The sequence below is a fragment of the Misgurnus anguillicaudatus genome, chromosome 19, assembly GCF_027580225.2.
Source record: "Misgurnus anguillicaudatus chromosome 19, ASM2758022v2, whole genome shotgun sequence".
Taxonomy (NCBI): Eukaryota; Metazoa; Chordata; class Actinopteri; order Cypriniformes; family Cobitidae; genus Misgurnus; species Misgurnus anguillicaudatus.
The window spans coordinates 9,967,203-9,979,589 of record NC_073355.2 but is presented as its reverse complement, the minus strand read 5'-3'; the positions used below and the strand labels follow the sequence as shown (position 1 = coordinate 9,979,589).

Here is a 12,387-nt window from a genome sequence, read left to right as displayed (position 1 = left end):
TAATGCAACCAGTTTACTTAAATGGTTTGAGTTGAGTTAACTTTTAGGTTTTACAGTGTAGAGATGAGTTGTTATAACTACAGGTGAGTTGTTATAACTTATAAAATTAAGTTGACTTTTCTTAACTATATTTTATAAGTTGTGACAACTCATGACATGACTTGTAAATCTGAGTTGATTTAACAAAACAATTTAAGGAAGCAAAGTATTTTTACAGTGTAGGTGGGTTTTCACAGACTAAGTAAAAATAATAAGGATTTATAACAACAACACAGAGGTTTTAAATTACAAGAGGAGCAAGTTTTAACATATTGATACAAATTAAATCTTTAATTGTATACCTATATACTCTTATCAGCAATTGTCTAATTCATGTCTGGTTTTTAATTTATCCTAAGGAATACGAGTGACATCTAAGACAGATACTTTACTAAGACCTTCACTATAAGCCTCCAAACAATAATAGACTTCCTCTATAATGCATTCCACAATCCACAGTTTGGAAAAAAAACGACCATGCTATCACTTTTTAGAAAAGCCAGAAATGCTGTTTTACACATCAAAGTACTTCAGTATTAAAATCTAATTAATACAAACTCTGCATAACAGACTGTGATTTACAATACACTTCTGTAAGGGGTATTCATAAATCAAAGCATTGTGTTGTTATAATTTAAGTAACCGCTAGGTGATGCTGTGGCTACATCCTCTTGCATCCTCTAAGACCTGCACTGAATTGAACAAAATGTGTTTTTGAACACGAGGGAATAACTTCTGTTTATTACACTTCAATGTACAACTTGAGCAATAACATTGACATTCTGTAGCTATTCGCTGGTATATGACAAGCAAACGTGCAGCTTTTATGCTTTTTATTCAGCAGTGCATGCTTCATAATTCCTAATTAGGCCCTGTACATGAAAGAAAATGAGTTTGAAGATGACTAGTTAGATTCAAATGCAATGCTGCTGTTTATTTGGATGGAACTGTGGCTATGAAGAGCCCTGAAACACAAAAATTAGGGCCTAGTAGTATAAATATATAATACAATATACAGTTCAATAATAAAAGTAAATAAAATAGCAGGTTGTGCATTTCATTAATTAGCTGAGCCTGCCTGACTTTTTATTATAGTGACTGATGATGATTTACACTAAAGCCCAGATATCTTCTATTTTCAGTGAGGGTCTATATCGCTTTGTCTGAAATTGCCTACTTTCATAGTCTATAGTAGGCCAAAATCAGTATGTACGATTCCGTAATATTCAAGAAACAGAAGTATGCGGATGACCTGCTCTGTTCAGCTAGATTTTTAAAAGTGCTTTCAAATGGACATTTTTACTATCCCATGAGGCCACATGAGCTGAAAAAGCTGCCAATTTAAAAAAGTGAATAAAAAATGTGAATGTCTTTAAAGGGGATCTGATTTGATCCAGAACCATTTTTAGTTATGCTGGTTAAAAGTCTCCTCACATACTGATAGCTATCACTATGGTAAGTTGTTTAAATGTATTTGTAGAAATGTATGCCATCTGTGAAAGGCGTAGGACCAAAATATTTTCAACCAATCATAGATCTCGGTCCGAACGGACGTTGCCTTTTTTGTCAATCATCTGTAAGCGTAATTTGAATGCCACCGCGCAGCCTGTTCACACAGACACCATACTTCATTGGCACGTTCACGTGCGCTCACCTCCCATCTGTAGACAGAGGGAGAATGACAAACTTTTCTGCTGAATTGACAACCTGCACAGGAGCCACAAAACGAAAGACATCTTTTATAACAACAACAGCAAAAACTGCCTTCTACTTTGATGAAACATTGTGTTGCTTATGAAATTTGTGTTCGTTTACGGATTAGCGTAACGATATAGGTACTACGTCTACACAACCGAAAGTGTGCTTTAACTAATTCTGATGTAAACTACTTGTTTATGTTGGTTATTTATGTTATTCACTTTTTACTGCAAAGTTTTCTCACTGGTGAATGAGACATGAACACGCACAGATCAGACGGTACATCTCATGTGTTTCGGAGGAGGTGTGACTTTGGATGGCGATTTGAATGGAGAGTAGGATCATGATTTCATTGCTAGTCGGCAACCGTTAGCATTTTTCAAAATTAAATACCCTACCTTTAAGTTATAGGTACCAATAAATGTACAGTTAAGCAATCCATACAAAAAGGGCACCTATTATGCAAAATCCACTTTTGGTGTTTGGACATAATGTGTGTTGTCAGTGTGTAAACACAACCATCCTACAATAAAAATATTCACATGCCCACCTAATCCTTAAACCAAATACATACACTTACACATACAGTGTCATTAGGCATGCCATTGATTCTCTTATCAATCTGAGGTCACACTGATAAAGCTCTGTGCACTTACAGTTCTGCATTACCATAGTTTCTGCCCTCAGTGAGTTGTACGCTGTCCACAACATCTCAACAGTGAGATACTATTGGCTTAGACTGTATTACTCAGATCTATTTTAACAGAAAGCGCTCACTGTCTGTTTGTAAGGGAGTGAGGAGCTGTAGCTCATTTGCATTTAAAGGTACAGACATTAAAACAGCATGTTTTTGCTCCCACCCAAGTAGGGGCATCTTGGACATGATATAACAAATTATCTGTGGGGTATTTTGAGCTGAAACTTCACAGACACATTCTGGGCACACCTGGGACTTATATTACAGTACATCTTGTAAAAAGACCATAATTAGGTGCCCTTTAAATTATGGTCATAGTTGTTGTGATTATATCATAGGCTAAAGAACAAATGGGTCACATGACAATAAAACATGGTGGATGCAGTCAGGGCCGTATATCCATAGACGGGATTGGGCAAGTGCCCTGAGGCACCAGACAATTGGGGGGCATTAAGGGCTCCGGACTGCAACCAAATGGGTTTTTTGAGACAGCACAAGCATTTTTTACGTGTACTCACGCATGTGCAAACTGCAAATTTGAAATTTCTTCTAGTTCAGATCAGTGGCGGATGTAGGCATGGGCGACAGGGGCAGCTGCCCAGGGCCAAAATTCACTACTGTTATTGACCATCAGGACAGAGAATTCTGTTAGTGTGGATGCAGTATGAATTTAGGACATAACATTTATCCGCCATGTTTTCATTGTCATGACCCTGTATGTTTGTTCACCTATGACATATTATGAACACAAAATTAATTTACTCAGGTGTACAATACATTTCTTGGAACCTATATCACACTTCAATGTTTTTGTATTTTTAACTTTGAGCTCCCATGTTTCCATTGCCCTTTAGGATAGATGTGTCCATCCGAGGCATATACTAAATAAAGCAAAAGCATTAGACCAGGGTTCCCCAAATCTTACTCTGGAGGGCCGGAGCACGGCAGAGTTTAGCTCCAACCCTAATCAAACAAACCCTAATGGGTAAGTTAGTTTGATTAGGGTTGGACCTAAACTCTGTAATGCTCCGGCCCTCCAGGGTAAGATTTGGGGAACCCTGCAGTAGACCATGTGAGTATTTCTTATTCACACTTTTCAGTACTGGACATACTACTCATTTCGCATGCACATTTTTGCATACTAAATAAAAGGGAAGTAGCCAGATGCAATGAGTGGTTTTCCTTATAAACACTTGGGTCCGCATTAGGAGCCCAAAGCATTTGCAATGTCTGAAAGACATTGTAATGAATACCTCATTCAATTCCTGATTGCAAACCCTGCTTTGATACATATCAAATAATTAATGTTATTATAGATGACATATTAGCATAAAAAACAAAGCTTTGCACTCTAAAAAATTGAGTTATTTTCGACCCATGTTGGGTACATTTTGGATAGAAACACACCGCTGGGTTAAACAAATGTTAGGTTGATTTAAGCCAACTGCTGGGTAATTATAACCCATGGTTGCATAACACCAACCCAACATTTGGTCATTTTCAACCAAGCATGTGTTTTGTCCAATATTTACCCAACATTTTTAGAGTGTAGACGCAATCTGCATAACAGTTCAATACAGTTTCAGACTGCAGTCAAGTGCTAGAAACCAAACAGGACATAATCGGTGACCACCAACGATTTATTTGCTGTCGTTGTGGATAGTGCTTTACAATCATGTACCGTAGAGCTAACAAAACATATAAAAACCTGAATTTTCCTGTTAAAATCAATAAAGATGTCTATATTGCTAGTGTGTGACTTCAGCTTAGTTGTTATAATAGCAGCATTCACTAGTAGTGCAGTCTCAAAATGCATTGACACTGATAGCGACAGTTCATTCATTTTTAATGAGTGTTTGCGATTTAAGGTGACACAAGCAACCGAGAGAGTTGATGATGTGATGTGGTCGAGTCCATCAATGCGACAAGTTTGAGAAATGTTGAGCTTATGCAAATGAGCAGCGACGTGATGCTGCGACTAGCAAAAGGATTGAACACACCGGTGCATGTGTGATTCATCTCCTGTGAAATACAGTACTGTAGTCGAGTGTGGGTAAGATAGATGTTACTGTGACTGATTTCACTCAGATGTGATTTGTCTTTGCCCACATATAGGAATATTAAATAACAACGATGCGTGTCAAATAGTCAGCTTTCAAAGTCAGTATAATTCATGCATTGATAATCGTTCGTCCTATTTGATATGATGCAGTATGCACCGGTGAAATATTTTCAATGCAGAATATTAATTTTAACAGCAAGAAAATTGATCTCTTGTCAAATTACAATATCTTATTTTTATCACATGCAGTTTAAGTGTGAAGTGCACTGCAGTACATTTTTCTAGTTACTAATAAAGGGTTTGGGACTGTGCATATTCTAGTGTTATCTTTAGTCAATCTGAACATAAGGTGATGTAATGTGTTTACAATACAGCTCAAAACCTCTGTGGTTCCCATGAGCATTCATATTTTATAAATTGAAATGCTAACAGATTTCTTCAGCACATTTGCAGCATGCAGAGGATTGTGGGAGGATATGCCTTCAAAAATCCATCCAGATAAAGATATCTTAGTAGCCAGGATGTTACGCACCGAATTTTACTTTAGTGTACTGCCTAAAGGCTGAATTTTTTGTTTGCTTTGGACACGGCACATTGAAATATGACACTTTTTTGCTTTACAAACACAACCCCAGTGATTTCTCACTATTGCACTCCAGGCCATCACCTATTGCCCTTCTCTCGTTTTATCGGTCCTTGAGTCTCTCAGTTTCTCGTGTCCCTCATTGCATCACTCTCTGAATTATTAAGCTCCGTCTTTCTTTCCAAGGAAATTCGTCTCTCATCAGATCTATAGGTCATCTCATCTGCTTCACCGCTCCTTCACCTCCAGTCCCAACATTCACAACGTTGCCACTTGACAGACAGAAAATCACTCAGGCCTTACATGCACTTATTGGTGTTTCTTTATATATGACCACTTCTGGCTCTGTGTGTGTTTTATTTAACACAAAAACTCTGTTTTGAACACACTTTTTATATTTGAGCTTAATGTTGATGAATGTTTTGTAACAACAGCAATCCCACCATATCTTCAATTATAAATTGCATGTTAGCATTCTGTGGCAGAAGTGATGGTGGTGGAAATATAATTTTTTATCTTTTTGAAACAAAATTACAGGCTTGTTTGTTATGATAATTTCAAGGCGAGCACTTTGTGTATGCTGTAAACATACAATGAAATAATTTCATAAATTTTTTTTGCAAAAATACTTGCTTGGAAAAACATTTTTCAAATGTTTTTTTTTTATGTCTTCAGGTTTATTTTATATTCTTCACTCTACACTGCTGTCTCCTTGGTAACCACACTGTAAGAAAAATAAAAGAGTCAAAAATGTTCCCGGTAGCTGTCACTGGGGCGGCACCCTTTAAAAAGTACACCGTTGCACCTAAAGAGTTCATATTACTACCTCAAAGGTATATATTGGTACAAAATATATACATATCTGTACCTAAATTGCACATATTTGGACATAGTTTTTACAAACCTAACAAAAAAAAGAAAAAACAACAACAACGATACTGTTGTGCATCTTGAGACAAGACAACGGCACTGATATATGTTATTAAGATATGTCAGTACAAGGTGTTTTAAATTAAGGCAGCTAAAACATACATTTTAATCTGGGACTAGGATAAGGCCTAAAAAATTAAAAAATTAAAATTTTAAACTTAAATTTTATTATTTATCATTTGAAAATGATGTACAGTATATCTTCATGTCCACAGTTGTGGCTTTTCTACCGCGCGTAGTTGGACGCTTGAACATTTTGAGTGTACTCGTTTCATTCGTGCGTGAAATCCGCGCGTGAAATTCTACTCATCGAGACATTCACGTGGAGATTCGCGTCATGGGAGAGGTTACTGCGACCCCGCTCGCTTCCTGTAATCACGTCACTACTACAGCAAGCTCCTGATTGGTTAACCCGTTTAATCCCACCGGTCACAATTGTGACCGTGTCTTTTTGTTTTAAAGCTCTAAAAGTGATGTTGGCTCTGGGCAAGAAATTAAACTTTTAAATGAAAAAATAGATTGTCTTGATTAAAATGTATCAATGTCATGTGACTAGCGTGAAAGGTCACATGACCAGATCCGTTTACTTCCTGCTTGCACATCTAGAAGAAGATGTCTACCTCAGACTACTACAAAAAGAAGTAAAACATCTTAATTAACAAATAGAACTATCAAATTTTGTAGGTGGGGTCTACTACAGATATATTTTAAGGATTTTTTAATAGTCACAATTGTGACCGGTAGTATAACACACTGTTTCTAATGTAAATATGTCTAATTGAATTTGAATGAAGTCCGACTATGATGTTTCCCACCGGTCACTATTGTGACCGACTATAAAACCTAATATTTCACTAACTTAACCAACATAAAATCAAAGAACGCATAAAGTTTGTGTGTTAGGGAGGTCTAAGGAGTAAATTGCATGTATTCAAATTCCAAGAAAAAATTTGGGGCGCTTTTTTCCACCAGAGTTAAAATTTTTCAACTCTAGACTCGCAAAGACCTCTAGGCGCATGTCAATGTGTCTTTACATTGACTTAACATTAAAATCACTCGCGCTTAATGCCTCTACCGCGGCTGGTGTGAACGCAGCATTATTCAACCAACATTTATTCCATGCACTAATAAAGTGTTTCAATACATTTGAGTGCTTGTTTTGTCAGAAAAAAAGTCAAAAATGGTCCCAAACTAGCTGTCACTGGGCGAGACCCTTTTAATGTCATAATCTAACTAAGGCCTAGTCACAGATTAATCTAAACCCTGTCTGGGAAACACTGAAAAATGATTCTGACCGTAACTAAATTTAACATAATAAAAATGTATACACAATACCCATTTATATTTATACACTGTGCGATTTTAACTCATTCCCCACCAGCTTTTTTTTTAAAGAAGTTGCCCGCCAGCATTTTTTGTGATTTTTACAAAAGTTTCACAAAATGCCTTCCAGGAAAAATGTCTTCTATAAATATATAAACATACAAATATATAAAATGAAATCATAGACCCTTTGCATTCAAACAAAAAAACTAACAAACGGGATAAAAGATTCATCCTATCTTCATTTGTTCTCTTTTTATAACCACTTATATATGGGTAGGTTTCTTCAAAAATACTACATTTTGAGGAAAAAAAGCTGAAATAATTGCATTTTTGTAAAGGAATTTTGTTAGAGGTCAGATCCAGAATGAATATCAAAACAAACAAAAGTTTAAAATTAATTGAATTTGTTTTTGCATCAGTTTTTTAATAAATTGGGTAAGTTTTTTCTAGTGGATAATAGCGGAATTACAGATCACCAGGTAACACTTTACAAAAAGGTTTATTAGTTAACATTAGTGAACTAGATTAATACACTAATAATGAACTGCACTTATAAAGCATTTATTCATCTTTGTTAATGTTAAATTCAACAATTACTAATACTTTATTAAAATCTTGTTAACGTTAGTTAATGCACTGTGAACTAACATGAACAAACAATTAACAGCTTTATTTCTATTAACTTACAATAACAAAGATTAATAAAGACAGTAACAAATGTATTGTTCATGTTTTGTTCATGTTAGTTAATACATTAACTAATGTTAACTAATTAACCTTATTGTAAAGTGCTACTGATTACTATAAAAACTCATCAGGAAAGCGTCATTGGCAGGGAAATGTTTCCTCTTATGGCGGCGAAAGAGTTAGATAGTTCTTTAGGATTATTGCTTGTCACACTGTGTGAATAAGATCGTAGTTAAGTCCATGTCACACCGTATGATCTCAGATTCCCTCAATGTCAGACTGTACAAGTTTAAAGATTTTAAAAAACTGGACACACGCAAACAAATGTATCCGTAGTTTTACGTCATCACTTGGTGACAGCTGGGCGAGCAAACACTGAAGCGAAGGGTTTAGCAAACCGAAACAACATCTAGCGTTAATTTTAATCATGAATTGTCTCGAGCTTAAAAAGAAAAAAAACGAAGGAGAGGAGTGCCTGGCATTTGTTTTCCAGCACGATTTCTCTACAGGCTGCTTCCTTTTTATCCTACCATGTTACAGTGGCAATGAAATGTTGTACAAGGACAATTTATCTCTCAGTAATATCTCCACAAGTTTCTCCTCCTGTACGGTCCACCTGGCTCTTTTCGACATTTTGTCTGCGTTGGTTTGTTGTTGTAGCACTAATTGTGTCATTGAGGGAATTTTGTCGGAGGATAATTTTGATCGCAACGATCCTTAACTTTTCCCCCACCATTGACGAGCTATCAATTAAAGGTACAATTTGTAAGATATTTGCAGTAAATATCCAAAAACCACTAGTCCGGTGTTATATATTTGTCCAGCTGATTACTAACAATATCTATAATGTTTTCAACTACTTGTAAATTAAGAGAAAATTGCTGCCCTAAACAGTGACACGGGGCAGTGCAGTTGCCTGTAAATGACGTCAATATCTACGTTACCCTTTGTTACCACCTTTACTGACGTAAAAACCACATGACAACAGTGTCGTGGACAAAAGCGGAAGTAATAGCGTCTGTCGGGGCACTCGCTTTTTTATGGTAAGTTTGTGCATCTGAACATTTAATTCTGTGCTGTGTTAACAAACCATCGTATTGGACTAGTACTGTAACATCTATGACTAACAATTGCGTTCGAACATGACATGAAACCTTACATAATGAAAAAAAAACGATGTCATCAAACACAACGTTACCTCATGTGTAACATGATTTCTCCTTCCCGTCTGATTGATGGCCATCAGCGTTTGAGTTAAAGACAACAAATCCCATCAGTCCACACTGCTTCAGAGCATCATTAATCTACGTCATTGTTATTGATTTGATCTGGCGCCCTCTAGCGGCACGGATTATAAAAATAGCATTTTTAAGAGAAAACCTTTGCATAAAAAAGTGTTCTTGATGAATTTTTATGTTAACCTGCAATACCCTATATGCACTTATTTAATTTATGAAATAACTGAAGCCAAAACGTTATTTCCTAATTTTAAACTCTGTGTATGTTTTGATAATCCTTTTGAATCTGGGGTGCGTTCTCCGGAACTACCTTAACGCTACCTCATTCTTAAGTTGTACCTTAGGCTGTACCTTATCGCTAAGACGTGTTTTCCGAAACGTTCTTAGTTACGTATCACTTCTGTAAGTCGTTCGTTCGGAAGGTTGGTCTGGAGCACTCTTAGCTATACCTTATCCCACATGATCTCCACTAGGGGCCATCACTTTCATAAAAGCTTACATTACAGTCTATATAACTAAATATTTGTAAAAAAAAAATGCAATACACTCCGTGTTTAATTAGGCAAATATTTTTATATTTAAAGAATAAAACATTCACATAATTAGACATCATTACATTGATGGTTGTTAGATTTTTAATTATGTTTTCCAAAGGGACATCAACTGCGAACTATTAAATGCTACAGGATTAAGAAACTATTTAAAAAATATATTTTTGGGTGATGGAGTTGGTGAAACTGGCAGCTATACAGCGAATCCTACTATTTCATTTGTGCATTTCATATCCGTTAAATCTTAGTCTAACGGCAAGTATTTTAGCTGCATAAATAAATCGGGTAAAATTACAAAAAAATAATTATGATTATTAATGTTAATTCGACTTTGCATCGAAGTTTTTTTAATGTTTTATAACTTTGAGGCAACTGCATGCCATATTCTTTATATACATTCAAAATAAACTGTGCACTTAATTACTGCTTGTATAGTCTAAGGTCAACAAAATTTCCACATTAAAACTAATCAAAGCTAAAATCTTAAGCAATCATACTATATATTTATAGGCTATTATATAATATTTGATATGTTATTGTCACGGCCGGGGGCGGACCCGAATAAACTAAAGGTCACGCCCCTCTCAACTCTTCCACCTCGAGGAGTTTCCCAAGACCACCCCAATGACCAGACAGACGAGTATACTACAGTTAAAACAAGCTTTATTAAATATTTAAAAGGAAAGGGGGAAGGGGAAAGGGTAATTTAAAACTAGTGTGTCTCTTCTTCGCCTCCAGGGCCACTTGGGGGAAAGACTGGGGACAGGGGCTCCTTTGGGGGCTCTGGCCCAACAATCCGTGGCGCGCTCCGCTTCTCCTGGAGGCAGAATCAGAATAATAATCAGACAAGGGTAAGGTACTTTGTTACTAGTCGCTGTTCGTTCAACACGGGACCTTCGTTGGAACGGTAAGTGATGGCTATAGCCACAGGTCAAGTTCTCTCCACAGGTTACGTTACCCACAGCACTGGAGGATCCTCGTTCCCACACAGAGCTTCACCGGCACAGGTAGGTAATTTCTACAAGTACAGAACAGTTTCACTTCACAGGTTATATTACTCACAGCACTGGGGATCTTCACTCACACAGAGCTTCACTTGTACAGCTAGGTAATTGTTATAAGCACAGAACAGGTTTACTTCACAGGTTACGTTACTCACAGCGCTGGGGATCTTCATGCACACAGAGCTTCACTTGTACAGGTAGGTAATTGCTATAAGCACAGAACAGGTTTACTTCACAGGTTACGTTACTCACAGCACTGGGGATCTTCATGCACACAGAGCTTCACTTGTACAGGTAGGTAATTGCTATAAGCACAGAACAGGTTTACTTCACAGGTTACGTTACTCACAGCACTGGGGATCTTCACTCACACAGAGCTTCACTTATACGGGTAGGTAATTGCTATAAGCACAGAAGAGGTTTACTTCACAGGTTACGTTACTCACAGCACTGGGGATCTTCATGCACACAGAGCTTCACTTGTACAGGTAGGTGATTACTAGAAGCACAGAACAGGTTTACTTCACAGGTTACGTTACTCACAGCACTGGGGATCTTCACTCACACAGAGCTTCACTTGTACAGGTATGTAATGGCTATAAGCACAGAACAGGTTTACTTCACAGGTTACGTTACTCACAGCACTGGGGATCTTCACACACAGAGCTTCACTTGTACAGGTATGTGGTTGCTGCAAACAGTGGATTTTCTCTGCAGTGTCAGTGAACCGTATTCCTTCGCCCATCCACTCCGGCTGTCCGGGCGTCGTAGGGACTAGTGGGTCCGATGACACGGAGCCGAACGCTTCCCAAACTCCCCCTCCTTCTTCCACGACCGGGGTCATGAGTTGGGGCGAACCTTCGTCGGGGCTCCGCTCACCACGAGCTTCTGTTGGAGAGGTCAGTACACACACCGTTACTACCCACAGTCCGCACGGTACACTCTTGATAATACTCACTGGGTTTCACCACTGTCTGCTCTATGGACAAACGAAGCTCTCGTTGACACACCCCGGGCACAGGGCTCAAATTTTCTCGCTCTCCTTAGGACCCAGGCCACAACGGATGTCGCCGTCTTGTGACTCGTCAGGGCTAGGCGGTTTGAACGCTACAAGCACAGCATACACACAGCAAGTAAAGCGTAGACACCATCAATCAGTGAAACTCACCCACAGCACTCTTATACAACTTCACGTGGTTTTTAGATTGCTCTTGCCACCTGGCTACGACGACCTCGAGAGGATGGTTGGGTGATCGCTGGACCGCTGATGAGAGTGAGATGTGTGTTATTCACAGGCCCGGCGTGTTGATTATCCTCCTCTGGCTCACCTGCGCTTCCTTTTTCCCACAGGGCCACTGTTCTACTGGTGAACGATGCTTCCTACCAAGTGCTTCGTCCGTGCTTCCGGTCAAACCACGGCTCGCCCACGCTTCCCTCTCCAGTGGGGCCAGGGACCTCAAAAACACAAAGGAACACACCAAACACTCTTTGTACAAGTATTGCACAGATAAGTACCACAACTGTTACTCACACTTCGTTGTCAACAACAGCTATTAACTGCACTCTTGATGG

The 12,387-nt window shown here is 38.0% G+C and overlaps 1 long non-coding RNA gene across 1 annotated transcript; it reads right to left on the bottom strand.

Annotated features, from left to right (window-relative positions):
• Positions 1–10,457: 10,457 nt before the first annotated feature.
• LOC129423954 (uncharacterized) lies at positions 10,458–11,144 on the bottom strand. Its single transcript, XR_012358942.1, has 2 exons — positions 11,068–11,144; positions 10,458–10,829 (listed from the first exon to the last, which is right to left on the bottom strand). It is a non-coding gene; the product is annotated as an uncharacterized lncRNA (long non-coding RNA).
• Between the last annotated feature and the right edge of the window lie 1,243 nt (positions 11,145–12,387).